Source organism: Aotus nancymaae, unplaced genomic scaffold, assembly GCF_030222135.1.
Source record: "Aotus nancymaae isolate 86718 unplaced genomic scaffold, 86718_ANA_hifiasm-v0.15.2.pri h1tg000036l, whole genome shotgun sequence".
In the NCBI taxonomy this organism is placed as follows: Eukaryota; Metazoa; Chordata; class Mammalia; order Primates; family Aotidae; genus Aotus; species Aotus nancymaae.
Genome location: NW_026988450.1, coordinates 5,699,308 through 5,717,933, shown reverse-complemented (window position 1 = coordinate 5,717,933; position 18,626 = coordinate 5,699,308). Strand labels below are relative to the sequence as shown.

General features: G+C 40.8%; 1 pseudogene; it reads right to left on the bottom strand.

Annotated features, from left to right (window-relative positions):
- Positions 1 to 13,611: 13,611 nt before the first annotated feature.
- On the bottom strand, positions 13,612 to 17,567 carry LOC105710529 (mitogen-activated protein kinase 6-like; annotated as a pseudogene).
- Positions 17,568 to 18,626: the final 1,059 nt, after the last annotated feature.

Below are 18,626 nucleotides of genomic sequence, written 5' to 3'. Positions count from 1 at the left end.
CCTCACAATTTATTTGTTGCTACTAAATGATGAATTTGTCTGGTAGTGATTCCTTTAATCTGAATTTTGCTGATTACTTTCTCAAGTAAAGATACTTTTCAGTCCTTTACACTTGTAATAATTCAGAAACCCTTCAGCCAAGAGCATTTCCCAGGTGGTGTTATGTTATTTTATCCAATTGTCTCTTTTATTGCTCACTGACAGTCATTACTTTGCTTCATTATTCCATTAAGGGGTGCAAAATGGTGATATTCTAATTCTATCATTCTTTCTTCATTAATAGCTAGAGCAACTCTATAAAAGAACTCCATTTGATCAATTATTTGATGATCTGTGGTAAAGTTATATAGGAAAGGCGAATAAATGCATAATTCCTTTTTCAAATTTATCACTTTTAAAAAATGAGTTGCTTTCTTAACATCCGTAAAAGATGACCCATGAATGTTTATTATTATCATCAATTTCATAGATCTAAAGATTTTTGATGTGTTGCAATCCATTGCAATAATAATCATCATCCTCATCCTCATCCTCATCAAAGGCTCAAATTACTCTATTTTGGGCCATTCTGAGCCACTTCTGAATCTTTTTGACCATGACCCAATAGTCCTTGATAGTTTCCTTGCCTCTGGTGTAAAGATATTTCAGCTTCACCATGTATATTTATATTTATCATGTATATGAAGATATATATTTATGATGATGTATACTACTATGCTCCACTTCTACAAAGAGTCTTGGTTCCTTGGTGTGGGAAAAGGTATTTAGGAAGTGTATTCTGTGTTCTAGAGTTGATCACTGCTACTGGTTTGCTCATCGTTTCTATACTTTTTTATTGGACATAATGTCAAGGATAAAGTATATCTAGTTTGTACCAATATTTCCAGCTGAAATTTGGAACTACGGGTTTTCATTCAGCCTTATTGATCTCAAACGTCTATTTCTCTTCTTTCATGCTGAAAGTATCAATTACCAATGACATTAATACAATAGTGCATTTGCTTTTTTCCATAATACATACAGAACTTTCTCAGAAAATTAACACTATTACTAACCATATGATAATTGAAGAAAGTAGAAGATTTACTTCTGGGTAATCTTTTTATCTTTAGGATATATCTCTCTAAGGATATGTGATCAAATTACTGCTTGTAAAGTTTCTTGAGATAATCTCTACATGTGATTATGACACCAATTTGACATGCAGGTAGGTTTATTTATTTCATTTTGCTGTAGGTTTTTAGGAATTATCTTTTCCCTTTAATTTTGTGTTTTTTAACTTTTTTATTTTGCAATAATCATAGATTCACAGACATTCACAGATACAGTAGAGATGTCACAAGTGCCCTTTACCCAGTTTATCTAAGGCTTTCATCTTACATCATTTTAGGACAATATCAAAGTCAGAGATTTGAATTTGATAAAACGTGTATGTATAGTTTTATGCTATTTTGTCTATTAAATAGATTTGTGTAATCAACATCACAATCAAGATACAGAACTCTTCCATCCACAAAGAACTCCCTAATGCTACTCTTCTGTAATTATGCCCATGTCCTCCCACTACCGTGCCTGACTCTGACAACCATCAATCTGTTTTCCATCTCTATAATTCTGTTCATTTTGAGAATGTTATATAAACGGAATTATACATATGATATTTTGGATTGGCCTTAAAAAGCGGGATAATGTCCTTGAAATACATTCAAGTTGTGTGTATCAATAGCTGGCTTCTATTTCTGAATATTATTCCATGACAAGAAGGCACCACAGTTTGTTTAACCATTCACCTGCTGAGGTCATTTTGGTTATTTCCAGTTTTTGACTATATGAATAAAGCAGCTATAAACAATAGCGTGCAGGCTTCTGTGTGGACATGAGTTTATATTTCTCTGGAATAAACACTCAGTAGTGCAATTGCTGGATTCAATGCTAAGTGCATGTTTAGTTTTAAGAAGCCTGCCAAACTGTTTCCTGGAGTGGCTGTACCGTTTTAAACTCCTACTGGCAATGTGTGAGAGATCCAGTTTTTTTGCATCCTCATCAGCATTTGATGTTGTCATTACTTCTTATTGAACTGCTCTAATAAGTGTATAGCGATATCTCATTTTGTTCTTAATTTGTTTTTCCCTAATGGCTACTGATGATGAACATGTTTTCATGTGTTTATTGGCCATCTGCATATTATCTTTGGTGAGGTAGCTGTTTATGTCTTTTGCTCATTTTCTAATGGATTGTTTTTGTTGTTGTTGTTGAGCTTTGAGAGTTATAGATATGAGCCCTTTGTCATTGATGTAGTTTGAACATATTTTTTCCCAATATGTAGCTTGCCTTTTCATCCTCTTACAGAATCTTTCTTAGAGCAAAGCATTTTCGCTTTAAGTCTAATTTATTCAGCTTTTGTTTTAGGGATTATGCTTTTGGTGTCATGTCTAAAAATGCTCAACAAAACCCTAGGTCCTAAAGATGTTCTCCTAAGTTATCTTCTAATATTTTTTTTATGGCTGCACCTTTTACACTTAGATTTGTGATTAATTTTGAGTTAATTTTTGGATAAGGCGTGAAGTGCAGGTAGAGGTTCATTTTTTGACCATGGACGTCTAACTACGTGACTCTATGTGTTGAAAGACCCTATCCTTCCTTCATTAAACTGCTTTTATACCTTTGTAAAAAATCGGTTGGCTATAGTGCATGGCTTTATTTCTGAGTTTTCTATTCTGTTCCATTCATTTTTGTGGATCAAATGATCCTCAGCCAACACCCCTCTGTTTGATTGCTGTGACTACATAAGTCTTTAAGTCATGGAGAGTAACTACTCACACTTTATTTTTCTTTCTTCAGAATTGTTTAAGCTCTTCTAGTTAATTTGCTTTGCTATATAAATTTTAGAATAGGCTCAGCATGGTGATGAACACCTGTAATGCAGCACTTTGGGAGGTGAGCTCAAGAGTTCAAGACCAGCCTGGGCAACATGGCAAGACCCATCTCTAAAAAAAAACAAAAGATTAGCCAGACATTGTTGGGCAAGCCTGTATTCTCAGCTACTTGGGAGGTTGAGGTGAGAGAATCGAGGTTGAGGCTGCAGTGAGTCGAGACTGCACCAATTGCACTTACGCCTAGGCAACAGAGTAAAACCATGTCTCAAAAAAATTTTTTAAAAGTGTAATCTTGTCTATATCTCCATAAAAATCTTGCTAGTATTTAGACAGATGTTGTGTTAAACTAGTATTTCATGTTGGAGAGAACTGACGTCTTTAAGTCACACAGTCAATATGGTATGCCTCTCCGCTTATTTAGAGCTTCTCTTTTGTTAGTTTTCAGCATAACAGTTCTGAATGTGTCTTGTTACATTTTATTTTTATTGCGCTATTGTAAAGGGTATTGTGCTTTTACATTTGGGTCCCCATGTTTACTGCTGATGTGTACAAATACAAATGCTTTCTGTATATTGATCTTACATCTCATAACTTTGCAGAACTCAGGAGTTCTATGTGGCATTTTTTTTTTTTTTGGTAGATTCCTTGGGAATCTTTATATAGACCACTATGTCATCTGCACATGGGCCAGTTTATTTCTTCATTTCCAATCGGTGTAACTTATTTCCTTTTCTTACCTCATTGCTCTGGCTAGAACTTCTTATATGTTGAATAGCAATGGTTACAGTGAACATCCTTGCCTCTTTCCTGATCTTATGGGTAAAGCATTTCTCCCATTTGGGTTTCAATTATCTTATTCAGTCTGTTGGTTTATGTCTTCTGCCAAGGGGCAATTTCAGCCATTACTCCTTTGAGCACCTTTTCAGCCTCACCTTCTTTCTCTTGTTTTTCTGACTCTTCCATGACAAAAGTATTAGATATTTAACTATAACTCCACATGTCCTTGAACCACTGTTTATCTTTGCCAGTCTATTTTCTCTGTTGTTAAGATTGGTTAATTTCTATCATTCTTTCTTCTAGTTAATTAATTATTTTCTCTGTCTTTTCCAGTCTGCTGTTGAGTCTCTTCTTTGAGTTTTTTTTGTATTTTGGTTTTTGTAATTTTTGATTCTAAAACGTCCATTTGGTTCTTATTTATATCTTCTATTTCTTTGCTGAGACTTAATGATTTCTAATTTAAGTGATTTTATATACGCTGTTGAAGCACATTTATGACAATTGCTTTAAAATCCTTGTTAGATAATTCTAATGTCTGTGTCATCTTACTGGTGGCCTCTTTCAATTATCTTTTTTTTTTTGAGATGGAGTTTTGCTCTTGTTGCCCAGGCTGGAGTGCAGTGGCACGATCCTGGCTCACTGCAACCTCCGCCTCCTGGGTTCAAGTGATTCTCCTGTCAGCCTCCCGAGTAGCTGGGATTACAGGCATGCACCACCACGCCTGGCTAATTTTGTATATTTAGTAGAGATGGGGTTTCTCCATGTTGGTCAGGCTGGTCTAGAACTCCCGACCTCAGGTGATCCACCCGCCTTGGCCTCCTAAAGTGCTGTGATTACAGGTGAGAGCCACCGCGCCCGGCCTCAATTGTATTTTTAAATTCAGTTAAAGAAATTGCTGGTTCTTGGTATGATGAGTGATTTTCAATTGAAACCTGGAATTGTTGGGTATTACAAGGTTCTAAATATTATTAAAATCTTGCATTTTAGGTCTTTGTAACGTTGCTCCATGTTTAAGGAGGGGGCACTGCCCTTCATTGCTAAATGATGGTGAAAGTCTATGTTCCCCAGTCAGACACTGTTGACATCTGGGGAGAAGGGGATCCTTGTCATTGCTGGGTGGGGCTGAAGTTTCAAGCTCCCCACTGGGTCTCTTTTGATAACACTGTGTCTGAGAGGAAGAGGGGCACCTTGTTACATCTCCCCATGTTGTCGACACTAACACCGTGGTGGCGGGTGGGCAGTGTTTTTTACTGTTGAGCAGGAATGAACGTCTTGACTCTCCACTGAAACTCCTCTGATCCAACCCCAACCTAGAGAGTGTGGGAACCTCTTTACTACCGGTGTGGACTGGAGTCCAGGCTCCGCATGTGGTTTCCACTGACACTAGGGGATGGGGAAGGCAGCGGGGACAGAAGTCTCAGTTCCTGATTCATCCTTCGCTCACACCTCCCTGGAAGAGTGGGAGATGTGTGCTTCATTACAGCCTGGTACAGGTCTAGGACTTCAGGTGGCTTTTGCTGGTGGCTGTGAGTGGGGCTGTGTTCTGTAGTGTTGGGCTGGAGTGGAGTGGTTACTGTCAAAATATTTTCTCTCTTGCTAGACTGTCCCTTTCCTGGTCCTTTGAGTTGAAAACCAGAGGCCCTTGTTAGAGAATCTTTTGTCTGTGTTCACTGGAATTTCTAGGTTGCCAGCTTCTGCAGTATTCAGTATGGGTATTGGAAGCAAAAAGAATATTTTTATTATGTCCTTCTTCAGGTCTCAAGGTCTCCTGCTAGTCTGCCTTCTTCTTATCATCTTTTAGCCTTCTTATATTCATGTAAATGTGCAGGATTTTAAGTTGTAGTTAGCAGGAGGAATAAGGAAAAGTTATGTCCATTCCATTTTATTGGAAGCAGCATTCACTAATTTTGTTTCATCGTTACGCAAAAACATTCATTTATTTCTGAAGTCAAATCTTCAAAGTAAATTATATTCAGATAAGACTACCCTGTATTCCTGTTGCCTCCACCCTGTTACCTCTTCCCCTTTAGATAATGTTATAATGTTTTTTTCTTTTTTTTTCAGTTTCTGGTTTCTCTCTCTCTGTGTGTGTGTGTGTATTCTCCCACTTTCTAGAAAATGATAGCCTACGATATGTACTTGTCTATACCTTGTTTTTCTTGACTTAATAGGCTGTGGGGTGACATTATGGTATTTATAGGAATATTTCTCTTTCCTTTCACAGCTGCATAGCACTCCTTTGTGTGGATGTGTATAATTTACTCAAGCAGTCTTCTACTTATGAACTTTTGAGTTGTTTGCTGTCTTTTGCCAGTTGGGCACTTTTCCAAAGTCAATAAATTTATTTAAGAAGTAAACTTGATATCACTAGCATAAAATGGAAGACACATTTCTTACTGTGTAAATAAAGTAAATGTAAAATTGCATGGAATGAAAACAGAACATTTAAATTAAATTCTCACTGGTTACTTTTGCCTATTAATACTCTTGCCTTATAATACACCTGGATCTTTCTTTGTTAAAAAAAAGTGAGATTAGCAAGTGATTCTGTTAATAATGACTGGCGACTTTCTTTTTAGTGGCAATCATAAGAATTTAAAGATCATTGAAATGAAAATAGCACTAGAAGACTGAGATGCATGTTACTAATATCTTGTCTTTGTACTACTAACATTGAAGTCGTTTGTCACTAGTGGTATGAGATTTCCTCATTGGGGGCTTTGTTCTTTTGCCACAAGAGTGTATAAAATAATATGTGATGTGTGCTGAGTTCTCACTCTGTTCTTGGGGAGCTAGTGTACTATCTCATGTAATGCTCCCAACAATCCCATAAGGTAGGGACTTCTACTATTCACATTTAACAAATGAGGAAACAAAGCCTTATTGCTCTCAATCCCACAACTCTTACGTGGGAATTTGAGTCTTGATTAGAGTCTGTGTGGAAACCAGGTCCGCCCTTATACCTGTACTGTACAGCCTCTCCGAGCTGGGATCTGTGGTGTCCTATCTGTACGACAGGAAAACGAACTTCAGGTGATCTGGTTAGGGTCTGCCTTCCCACCCAAATCTCACGTGGAATTGTAATCCCCAGTGTCGGAGGAGGGGCCTGGAGGGAGGTGACTGGATCATGGAGGCAAATGTCTCCCATGCTGTTTCTTGTGACATTGAGTGAGTTCTCTCAAGATCTGATTGTTTAAAAGTGTGTAGCACGTCCGCCTTCTCTCTGTCCCTCCTGCCAGCAATGTGAAGATGTGCGTGCTTCCCCTTTGCCTTCCACCACGATTGTAAGTTTTCTAGGGCTGCCCCAGAAGCAGAAGCCTGTATAGCTGCAGAACCATGAGCTGATTAAACCTAGTTTCTTTACAGATTACCCAGTCTCAGGTATGTCTTTACAGCAGCACAAGAACTGACTAATACAGAAAATTGGTACCAGAGAAGAGGGTCATTGCTATAAAGATACCTGAAAATATGGAAATGACTTTGAAACTGGGTAACAAGCAGAGGCTGAAACATTTTGGAGGGCTCAGATGAAGACAAGGAGATGAAGGAACATTTGGAAATTCCTGGAGACTTCTTGAATGGTTGTGACAAAAATGCTGATAGTAATATGGACCGTGAGTCCAGGCTGATGAGGTCTCAGATGGAGATGGGAGCGGGAGTAAAGGTCACTTTTGCTATGATTTAGCAAAGAGACTGGTGGCATTGTGCCCCTGCTCTACAAATCTGTTGAACTGTGAACTTGAGAGAGAAGATTTAGGGTATCTGTGGGAAGAAATTTCTAAATAGCAAGACATTCACTATGTGGCCTGGCTGCTTCAAAAAAACCTATGCTTGGCTGGGTGTGGTGGCTCATGCCTGTAATCCCAGCACTTTGGGAGGCCAAGGTGGGTGAATCACCTGAGGTCAGGAGTTCAAGACCAGTCTGACCAACATGGTGAAACCCTGCCTCTGCTAAAAATACGAAGATTAGCTTAGCGTGGTGGCGCATGCCTGTAGTCCCAGCTACTTGGGAGGCTGAGACAGGAGCATCACTTGAACCTGGGAGGCAGAGGTTGCAGTGAGCCGAGATTATGCCACTGTACACCAGTCTGGGCAACAGAGCAAGACTGTTTCAAAAACAAAACAAAACAAAACAAAAAACTAAAAACAACCACACACACAAACAAACAAAAAACAAAGCCTATACTCATTTGCATATGCAAATAAATGACCTGAAATTGGAACTTATATTTAAAAAGGAAACAGAACATAAAAGTTGGAAAACTTGCAGACTGACCATGTGGTAGAAAGGAAAATTCCATTTTCTGTGGAGGGATTCAAGCTGGCTACAGAGATTTGCATAATGTTAATAGCCAAGACAATGGGGTAAATACCTCCAAGGAATTTCAGAGACTTTTGCATCAGTCCCTCCCATCACAGGCCTGGAGGCCTAAGAGGGAAAAATGGTTTCATGGGTCAAGCTCAGGATCTCAGTTTTCTGTGCAGCATCCAAACATGGTGCCCTGCATTGTGGCTACTCCAACATCAGCCATGGCTAAAAGGGTCCCAGATATGTCTCGGGGCACTGTTCCAGGGGCTACAAACTGCAAGTTTTGGTGACTTCCATGTGGTATTAAGCTCACGGGTGTGCAGAAGGCAAGAATTGAGGCTTGGGAGCTTCCACCTAGATTTCAGAGGTTGTATGGAAATGCCTGGATGTCCAGGCAGAAGTCTGTTGCAGGGGTGGAGCCCTCATGGAGAACCTCTATTAGGTTGGTGCAGAGGGGAAATGTGGAGTTGGAGCCCCCATATAGAGTCTCCACTGAGGCACTGCTTAGTGGAGCTGTGAGAAAAGGGCCACCTTCTTCAAGATCCCAGAACGGTAGATCCACTGACAGCTCGACTAAGTGACTGGAAAAGCCACAGGCACTCAACACCAGCCTTTGAAAGCAGCTGGTTCAGGGAGGCTGTACCCTGTGAAGCCGCAGGAGCAAAGCTACCCAAGCCCTTGGAAGACCACCCCTTGCATCAGTGTGGCCTGAATGTGAGACATGGAGTCAAAGGAGACTATTTTAAAACTTTAAGATTTAATGACTGCCCTGTTGGGTTTTGTACTTGCATGGAGCCTGTAGCCCCTTTGCTTTGGTGAATTTCTCTATTTTGAAATGGAAACATTTACTCAATGCCTGTCTCCCCTTTGTATCTTGGAAGTAACTAACTTGTTTTTGATTTTACAGGCTCATACATAGAATGGACTAGCCTTGTCTCAGATGAAACTCTGGACTTGGGCTTTGAGTTAATTGTGGAATGAGTTAGGGCTTTGGGACACTGTTGAGAAGACATGATTGCATTTTGAAATGTGAGAAGGACATGAGATTTGGGAGGGGCTGGGGCAGAATAATATGGTCTGGGTTTCTGTCCCTGCCCAAATCTCATGTGGAATTGTAATCCTTGTTGTTGGAGGAGGGGTCTGGTGGGAGGTGACTGGATCATGGGGGTGGACTTTCTGCTTGCTATTCTCATGCTAGTGAGTGAGTTCTCACAAGATCTGGTTGTTTAAAAGTGTGTAGCACTTTACTCTTTTCTTTTTCTCTCCTGCTGGCCATGTAAATATGTGCCTGTAAGTTTCATGAGACCTCCCCAGAAGCAGAAGCCTGTATAGCCTGCAGAATTGTGAACTGACTAAATCTCTTTTCTTTATACATTACCCAGTCTCAAGTAGTCTTTATAGCAGTGCTATGAAGTCTTTATAGACAACTGACTAATACAGTGGTACAGACAGAACTGGTTGTGGGAACAAAAAAGTCTGCTGTAACTCAAGTCTGTCAGTTACTCTTTGTACTTACCTATGGTGGGTTTTTAGGCTTGGTTTCTTCACCTGTAAAATTGAGATGATATTCATATATATCCCAGGTTTCTTTTGAAAATTTCTGCATTGTATATTCTCATACAACTTAATTTTGCAAGTGTTTATTTATTAATTCATTTATTCACTGAGACAGTATTCAACACCTCCTACTGGTCAGATGCAGTACTGCCAGCTGTGGAGGACACAGTGCCGAAGCACAGGCAGATGCTCCAGCTAAAAACACTTTCAGCCCAGCAATGACAGAAAGCATGAGCTCTGGAATCAGAAAGGCCTGAGTCCAAATCCTGGTTCTGCCACTTCTGGCATTTGAACTTGGGCAAGTTGCCTACCCTCCCAGCCTTTTTTTTTTTTTTTTTTTAATTTTCCATCTATAAAATGCAGATCTTGATGTTTAGTCTTATAAATAGTATTCTGTGGTTTTTAAGTGAGATAATAAATATGAAGCTTAATCAACAATATATAGTTTTGTAGAGAATATATGTAAACAACTCTAAAGTCTATTCAGGAAGCATGAATATGTATAAAAATGTCTGCTACAACCTTATGGTGATAAATTTAAAAAAATCAGTGTAAGTACAGCTACCAAGTTAAGATTCATGGTAATTATAAATGTACTTGAAGCCCATAATTAAACAAACCCAGGAGAAATTAAGCATCATGAAACTCATCCTGAGTTATTAAGTTACAAACCCATCCAAAGTTCAATTTGGTGTTTCTATAATAATATGACTCCCTGGAACAGATTCTTAATTTGGTAAAGCACAGAGTAATTTGTATATGTCCTCCTAAAAAGCAGACCTCTATAACATTCTTAATCAAGTTTATTGTGTGATATATTTGAGAGTAAAAACACAATCCTTACCCATATCATTAACAGCTCTTCATTAAATACACAACAATGAGCTCTAGAAACAAATGCAGATACATGAGTGAAATAGAGGCTATTGTTACGGTAAAATAACAGTCAATATAAGGAAGTTTCTTATTTATTCAAAGAGAATTAACTCTTCCAGACCAAGCAGGCAGTATAGAATGAATTTCATGGATTTCAGAGACCAAGAGACCTTGTAATTTACATCATCTAATAGAGTAATTGATTTAAAAACTAGCTTACTTACTGAAAGAATAACTGCATTTTAGAAAAAAGCATGGCTCAGTAGACTTAGTTTCAAAGGCAAGTTTTGATTAATTATATTTTTACATTTGCTGAAAAAGTAACACAAATTTATTTCTCTAAATTGCATCAGATTCTAATCCTGGAAGATAGATATGATATTTCAGAGCTTTAAAAATTCTCAGACATGGCAGACTTGGAGTTGCTTTGAACCTAGCCTTGTTCTGGGAACTGCCTGATTTGAGAATCATTCTTTGTTCAATTAAACTCTGTCAAATTGAAAAAAAGTTCTGAGAGAGTCCTCTATATTTATTTCTTCACAGTTGCAACCATGATCCCTCTCAATGATCTGAAAATGTGGGCTCTTCTCACATGTGAATGCTGGCTACAAATCTCAGCTTGGCACTCCCAGGTTACACACCACTGCTCTGGGGTGATCTCAGGGCTTACATTTCTGCCCTAATTAGGAGGCAGTAGAGGAAAGGACCCTAGCAGTGGTCCATGTGTTCTCATTGTTCAACACCCACCTATGAGTGAGAACATGCGGTGTTTGGCTTTCTGTTCTTGCGTCAGTTTGCTGAGAATGATGGTTATTTTTAAAAATTTATTTTCTGAGACAGAGTCTTATTCTGTCACTCAGGCTGGAGTGCAGTGGCGTGAAATCTACTCATTGAAGCCTCAATATCCTGAGCTCAAGTAGCTGGGCTTACAGCCTCCCACCTCAGCCACCCGAGTAGCTGGGCTTACAGGTGTGTGTCACCACGCCTGGCTAATTTTTGTATTTTTAGTAGAGACAGGGTTTCACCATGTTGCCCAGGTTGGTCTCGAACTCCCGACCTCAAGTGATTTGCCCGCCTCAGCCTCCAAATGTGCTGGTTTTACAGGTGTGAGCCACTGCATGTGGCCAAGAGATGTTTTAAGTTTATGTTAAAGCATAATTTAATGATGCCTCCAACTTAACTGAACCTTGGTTGGGAGGCCTTCTCTCTCTCTTCCCCTGCCCTCCCTCTCACACACGCCAGTGTTCTTCACTATTGACAGTACTATCTGCTGACAGGATTTGCTTCTGGATGGTATCTTTGTAATGCATTATCTTGATGTTCTGTCTTATATGTTTAAAATACTGTGACCAAACAACTCAGTTCCCAGTGAGCACGGGGCCTTTCTTACTTCTTGGCTGGTGCTCTCTCCCTGGAAACCTGCCCAGCGTTGCGAGGCATTGTGACCCCATGCTGGGTTTGATCTCTTCATGGAGCATCTCCTGCTTCTAAGTTTCCCAGCGTGGCTGGTTTGGAGAAGGAGGGATCCTTTCCCTTGTGTTAAAGCTGTGTATGGCTGGGGTGTAAGTAGGGTGGAGGTAGAAGGGAATTCAAACCTGTTTTAATGATACCTGGAATTTGTTTTAATCAAGTGTGATAAGATATGCAGTCAGTCTTTTGTACAAAAATTAGCTGGGTGTGGTGGCCCTCCCTCCATAGGGTCCCACATGGGGAAGAACCGAGGCAAGACGAGCAGCGGGAGAGAGGGAGCTGCTGGTGGGAGCCTTTACTGTGCTGTCCTGGGAAGGAATGGGGTAGCAGGTTTAGCATTGGCTGGCTTGAATCATTTCGGTGGGCTCTGGGACTTAGGAATTCTTCCTAGTTGTCTTGTCCCTGGCCTTGGGTGACCAGAGCAGGGGGACAGGAGCCACAGTGTAAGAGCCACATAGAGGAGGTGGTGGGAATGGGCTCTGGATTGGTTTCTTTGTGTTTGAAAGGTGCGAACCTGGGTGGGCTACTTGTTTTCTCTAGGAGAGCAAACTCTGAGAGGGGCAGTGTCTCCAGGTTAGCAAGGCCCCAAATGCTAAAGAATCAAGAACACAGAAAATAAGAAAATGTAATTAATACAAAGTCCAATGCTGCACCTCAGTACTTTACTCCAGTGGAGTAGATATGAGAACGTAGAAAGCAACTAGACGTGACCTGCTCAAATTACTTTTATTTATAGCACAATTGCTTGACAAACAGAAGACTGTCTAATGCATAACTATTAAATCTATCTCAGTTAGGGCTTCCTATGGATACACACCTCTCTCTGTCTCACACACAGAGTTCTTTAAAAATATTTTCGTATATTTTTTTTTTTTAGATTTAGGGGGTGCAATTGCAGTTTCGTTACATGAGTATATTGCAGAGTGGTGAAGTCTGGGCTTTTAGTGTAAGCATCATCCAAATAGTGCATGTGTGCATTAGGTAATTTCTAATGGACACATACACTATTTGGATAATAGTTACACTATTTGGATAATAGTTACACTAAAATGGCTGAGCATAATGGCCAATGGAGACTCGGGAAAGTGAGTGGGTGGGAGTGAAGTGAAGGAGGAGAAATTACCTAATGGGGCCCCAGTGGCTATTATTCCACAAGCAATGTCCATATGTATACATTATTTAGCTCCCACTTAGAAGTGAAAATACGTGGGATGTAACTTTCTGTTTCTGAGTTATTTCACTTAATGCCTCTAGTTCCATTTATGTTGCTGCAAAAGACATAATTTCATTCTTTTTCATGGCTGTGTAGTATGCCATGGTATATATGTACTACATTTTCTTTATCCAGTCATTGGCTGATGGGCACTTAGGTTGGTTTCGTATCTTTGCAATTGTGAATAGTGTTGCAATAATCATATGAGTGCAGGTATGTTTTTGATATAATGATTTCTTTTTTGGGGGGAGCAGATGTCCTGTGGTGGGTTTGCTGAGTCAAATGGTAGTTCTGTTTTCAGTTCTTTGAGAAATCTCCATAATGTTTTCGATAGATTGTACTAATTTATAGTCCCATCAACGGTGTGTAAGCATTCCATTTTCTCCACGTCCACACCAACATCTACTATTTTTTCTTTGACCTTTTGATAATACCCAGCCATTCTGACCAGTGTACGGTGGTATCTCATTGTGGTTTTAATTTGTGTCTCTCTGATGATCAGTGATATTGAGAACTTTTCATGAGCTTGTTGGTCATACACAGAGTTCTGTGGGCGAGGCATGGAAGGCGGCGGCCCTAACATCTAGGTGCGAGTCTACCTCAGTGGTCCCTGAGGCATCCTCTGGGTGTAGAGACTCCCTCTCCTGGTGACCGCGGGCACCATCACTGTCAAATGAATCCATGCAAGAGCACGTGTCTGAGTGAGGGCCTAGTGTCTGGTCAGAGACTGGATCTGAAGCATGAGGAGAGACCAGCAACCTGCCAGGAACATAGCGTCATCGAATTATGAAAGTTCAGTGTTTTTATACCATGTGAACCCAATGTTGATCCCAGATATGATTAGGGTATGCTGTGCCTGCTTATGTGCACATGGTACTAGGTTTCCCATGTATATAAGCTAGGCACGCTATCACATGGATCCTCATGAGATGGTGCAACCCTCCCTCACCAGGTGTGACTGCTGTCATGTACTGGCTTGATAAAAAGCTGTGGTCAGCCCTGGGAGTCAGCGACGCAACTCAAATGCATGTGCACTTTACACCTGGCTTTGCATTTCCAAGTGCAGAGATCTCTGCTCCAGGGACATTCCTTTCCCCTTCTCCTTCCTCTGCAGTGAAAGAGTGAGTCGCCCAATGGGCCACTCACCTTCCTCTCCGAGCGGGTGCAGCTAATCTCTGAACAATCTGAAAGCACTGGGGGTTGTTCCCCTCTTTCTTCCCATAGCCCTGGCTGGGCACCCTGGCTGTGTGACCCCCGATTTCCTCCCAGGGCCCTGGGACTCACACAGAGAACCATACCCTCACACCAACTCGTCAGTAATGAAGGTGCCATTATCATCTCCATCTAGTGGGTGTCCAGTTGCCTCCTTTCTCAATGGTTACAAATGGCACTGGAGAAGAAAGAAATGCTATTTGCTGTCCTCTGCCCTCCAGCATCACCCGCGCATGTCCACATGTATGGTAGGATGCAGAGTGCTCTGGGCAGGGGTCTGCTATGTGGTCCCAGGCGTTCCCTGGACCTGCTGGTGGTCTCCTAGTTTGTTGAGTGGATGAGTTCGTCTGAAGGGATCTGTGATGATGTGTGGTTTCTGCCTGTGCTTCTTACTCCAGTCATAGTAACACTCGGAGGTCTCTCCCTGTGCCTCGACTTTGTCTCCTTTGGGCTCCCTAGGGACTTCCTGAGCAGGGTAATTTTACGCTTGAAGGCCGAGGGTTTCCACCCACTGAGACTGGGGCCTGGCAGTCATCTAAGCTCAAGATGGGAGAATGGGTGTCAGAAGCCACCTGACATTGTGCGAGAAATGGTGTACATGAGGATCTGGGGTGTGTGAGGGAATGTTTTTGCAGGTCTCCAAGGTTCCCTGGCTTCCCCAATGGAAGGAACTGCTGCTGTGGAGAGGGTCACCAGGGTAGCGTGTCCTGCCGTGGGGAAACGGAGAAGCACAGACAATTGAGATTGGCTATGTCGCTCTGTGCCCTCCTGTCTCTTCCAGTGACAAATGCAAATGCAGCCCGAGGAAGTGTAACACTATCTCATCATGATGTGCAGTAATTCTCCATCTTTCCACCTGTTTAGTTGAACTTTAGAATAAAGAGATGATCCTGAATAAGATAGTTGAGATTTGAGACCAAGATATCATGGTTGATTCTAGTGTCAAAACAGAAAATGATTATATTCCCAAATCGATTAAGAAAAACCTTAGATTTTTGGTGGCTCATCCCTGTAATCCCAGCACTTTGGGAGGCCAAAGTGGACGGATCACTTGAGGTCAGCCTGGCCAACATGTTGAACCCCCATCTCTACTAAAAATACAAAAAATTAGCTGAGCATGGTGGTGGGCATCTGTAATCCCAGCTCCTCAGGAGGCCGAGGTAGGAGAATCCCTGGAACTCAGGAGGCGGAGGTTGCAGTGAGCCAAGATGGCACCACTACACTCCAGCCTGGGTGATAGAGTAATACTCTGTCTCTCTCTCTCTCTCTCTCTCTCTCTCTCCATATATATATATATATATTTTCATATATATATATATGAAAAACCTTAGATTTTATTCTCATGTAGAGGTCTCTGTGGAGCAAATGCACCAGGTAGTTCTCTGTCTAATTTTGGACTGTGTGGGCATACTCTACTTTTTACATTACTTGCGAATCCTCTTCTGGTTCAGAGACTCTAAAAGGATTGTCTTTCATGACAAACCAGTTTAAAGCCTACAAACCCTTTTCTACTGTGTTGAACTTTAAAAAATTATGGTGTTCCGCATCTCTGTCTTATTTCTCTTGCCGTTTCTGTTTGTATTGGTCTCAGGAGTGACCTTATATGACACATGATCCAAAGCCTCTGTGTTCGTGAACTATGTAATTGTAAGAAAAATGGTTATCCTGCTTTTGAACCATCTGGGCTTTCAACTTGACATCCATTCAATCAATTAATTCAGATTCTAGTAATTCAGACGATGAAATTATATCAAGAAAAAAGAAGTGGTTATAACTGAGTGAAATATTTTACTAGCAAAGGAAACAATCCTGAGCGGGGCATTGGCGTGCTCGGTCAAGGTGGAATGGAATGCCTGCAGAAAAGAAACTGAAAATCATACCCATCTCAGCGCTCTTAGACAGGGTTATAATGTGAATTGATTTTGTCTCTTGATGATGAATTAGCTCGTGAAATTCTGAGAGTTGAATTTGTGGATGCGGAAATGCCAACATGTTTGCTACTTAGTTGAAGATCAAGAAATCGTCTTCAGCTTTGCATCAGTCTTGGTAGAAGCAAAAACCACAACAAAGAGATACATAAAAAAGTTGTTTTAATAATCTAGACATTTATTTCTCCCTTACATAACAACCCAGAGCTAGCCAGACATCTTGGATCAAACTGAACTTCATCAATATCCAATTTGTTATGTATAGGCCAATCATGCTCTGAAAACTGACAATCATTGTACCTTTCTCAGTTATAAATGTGACTGTGAGTTTCATCCATAAGCAAAACATCATCAACTTCATCTTCTATGTGAAAAGGATGACTTGAAATTGGTTCATCCATTGGAAGAGGATATATGCTCATGTAAGGATGGGAGAGCACTTCTGGTGTTAACTGATCTATGGGGATAATGTCAAATTTTGTTTCAGGAAACCCAGTGCTTCTCGATTAATTCCTGCAAACAGCTGAGTTAAAGGTTTGTGTGGCTCAGTCATGTCATTTCTAATGTAAACTGAAATCATGCCAAGAAGCTCCTGATGATCTTCCTCATGTACAACAGGAATAGATTCTAAAATCAGCTGCATCTGTTCAAGTTCATGTGCATCTGCAGAAAGGGTTTTACCAATCAGCATTTTGCAAAGATGCAGCCTGCAGCCCAAATATGGGCTTAAGTATAATTGTTAGGAGGAAGTACAAGACATGGAGATCTGTACCATTTAGTAACCAATCCTTCAGAAAGATGACCCTTCACAAAGTGGAATAGTGAGGATCCATGATCCGTGCAAGACCAAAGTCACCTATCTTCAACTCAAAGTTTTCAGTATTAATGAAAAGATTAGCTGGTTTGAGATCTCTGTGCAGTACATTTGCAGAGTGAATATTCTTAGTCCCGCTAGCAGCTGATACATGAAAAGCCTGGCATGCTCTTCCAGTAAAGGGCCCTGCTCCAGCACATTAGCCAAGTCTCCTGAGCTATGTAAACACTGTTCGATTTTGTAAGAGAGCCCACATCATCTCTTAATTGGCTTCCACTGGGACCAAGAATTTCAAACACTTTGACGGCGTTATCACAATCAAGTCTTCTAATAATGTTGATTTCACGTACATCATGTTTGACACTCTGGGGATCAATAAAGAAAATTTTCTTGATGGCTACTCTTTTTCACAGTCATTGTCTGCAGCAGAAAAAACCAAGCCATTGCCTCCACAACCCAATGGCTTTAAGTTCATATACCTGGAGCCCAGATCAAAGCCATGAATGTTCACGAGACTTTCAAATTTCTTTGCCATTTTGAAAACCCTTACTGTTGCCTTTTCGTTTTGAATTGTTGAATTTGTGTAAACAAGCAAGAAAACTGGCATCAAAAGGAAAGATCTCTCAAAAAGGGAGAAGAAAAATAATTATGCTTCCACAGCAAGCTGGTTTCTTGATGTTCACTGCATATGCCAAACAGTCCTGTTGAATTCCCCATAGATTTAAAGCTCAAAAAGCTCTACTCATATTGAGAATTAAAAAGATTTCAGTACCATAGTTCAAGAAAGGGGCAGCAACTCTGCAGACATTTAAAGAAAACACTCAAGAAACTCAAACGGAATGAAATGACACATTATGCACTCAGATTACTGTGCTAAACGATTTAGCATTTAACAAACATGTGAATAAGTATGCACACAACAGGCCTGTATGAACATTCTCCTCACAGTACAGATGCGTTCAGTGTCGGACTGGTCCTGAGCAGGATTGTTCTAAGGTGCTGATAGGGATTACTTCCGTTTTGCTTCTTTGCTTCCTTTGTTGCTATATATTTCAACAGGAAGCCCTGGTGGCTGTTGGTTAACAGAAGATGTCTTTTTTTACTGATCAGGTGGCTGCAGCTCATCACACTCACAATCAAAGGTATCTTCTGTCTTACTCTGATACAACGGGACTTCTCTAACTCCTCGAGAGAGTGCGGGGCCGGGACAGCCCCCGGGGTCAGCTCAGGTCTCCGAGATTCTCGCTTTGCCGCCCTGGCCGCCTTGTAACTGCCACCCGATTCTGGTCTTTTTTTTTTTTTTTTAATGTGGGTGTGTACTTGGTGGGCAGGGGAGGATTGCATGGGGGCGGAAGTAGACTGTCTGTATCTGATGGGGAGCTTTGGTTGATCCTTCCAGAACCAAACCAGGCTAGAAGACTTCGTTTGTGCTGCGGGTTGAAATCAGAAACCAGTAAATGACATCAGCTAAATTTGGCAGTGGAATGGCACTGCTTCCATGAGGGAAAGTCTGTCTATGTAGATTCAATCTCACAATCCATTATTCCAGGTGACACTGATGGATCATTTCTGTACGCTGGTCTTTGCATGTATT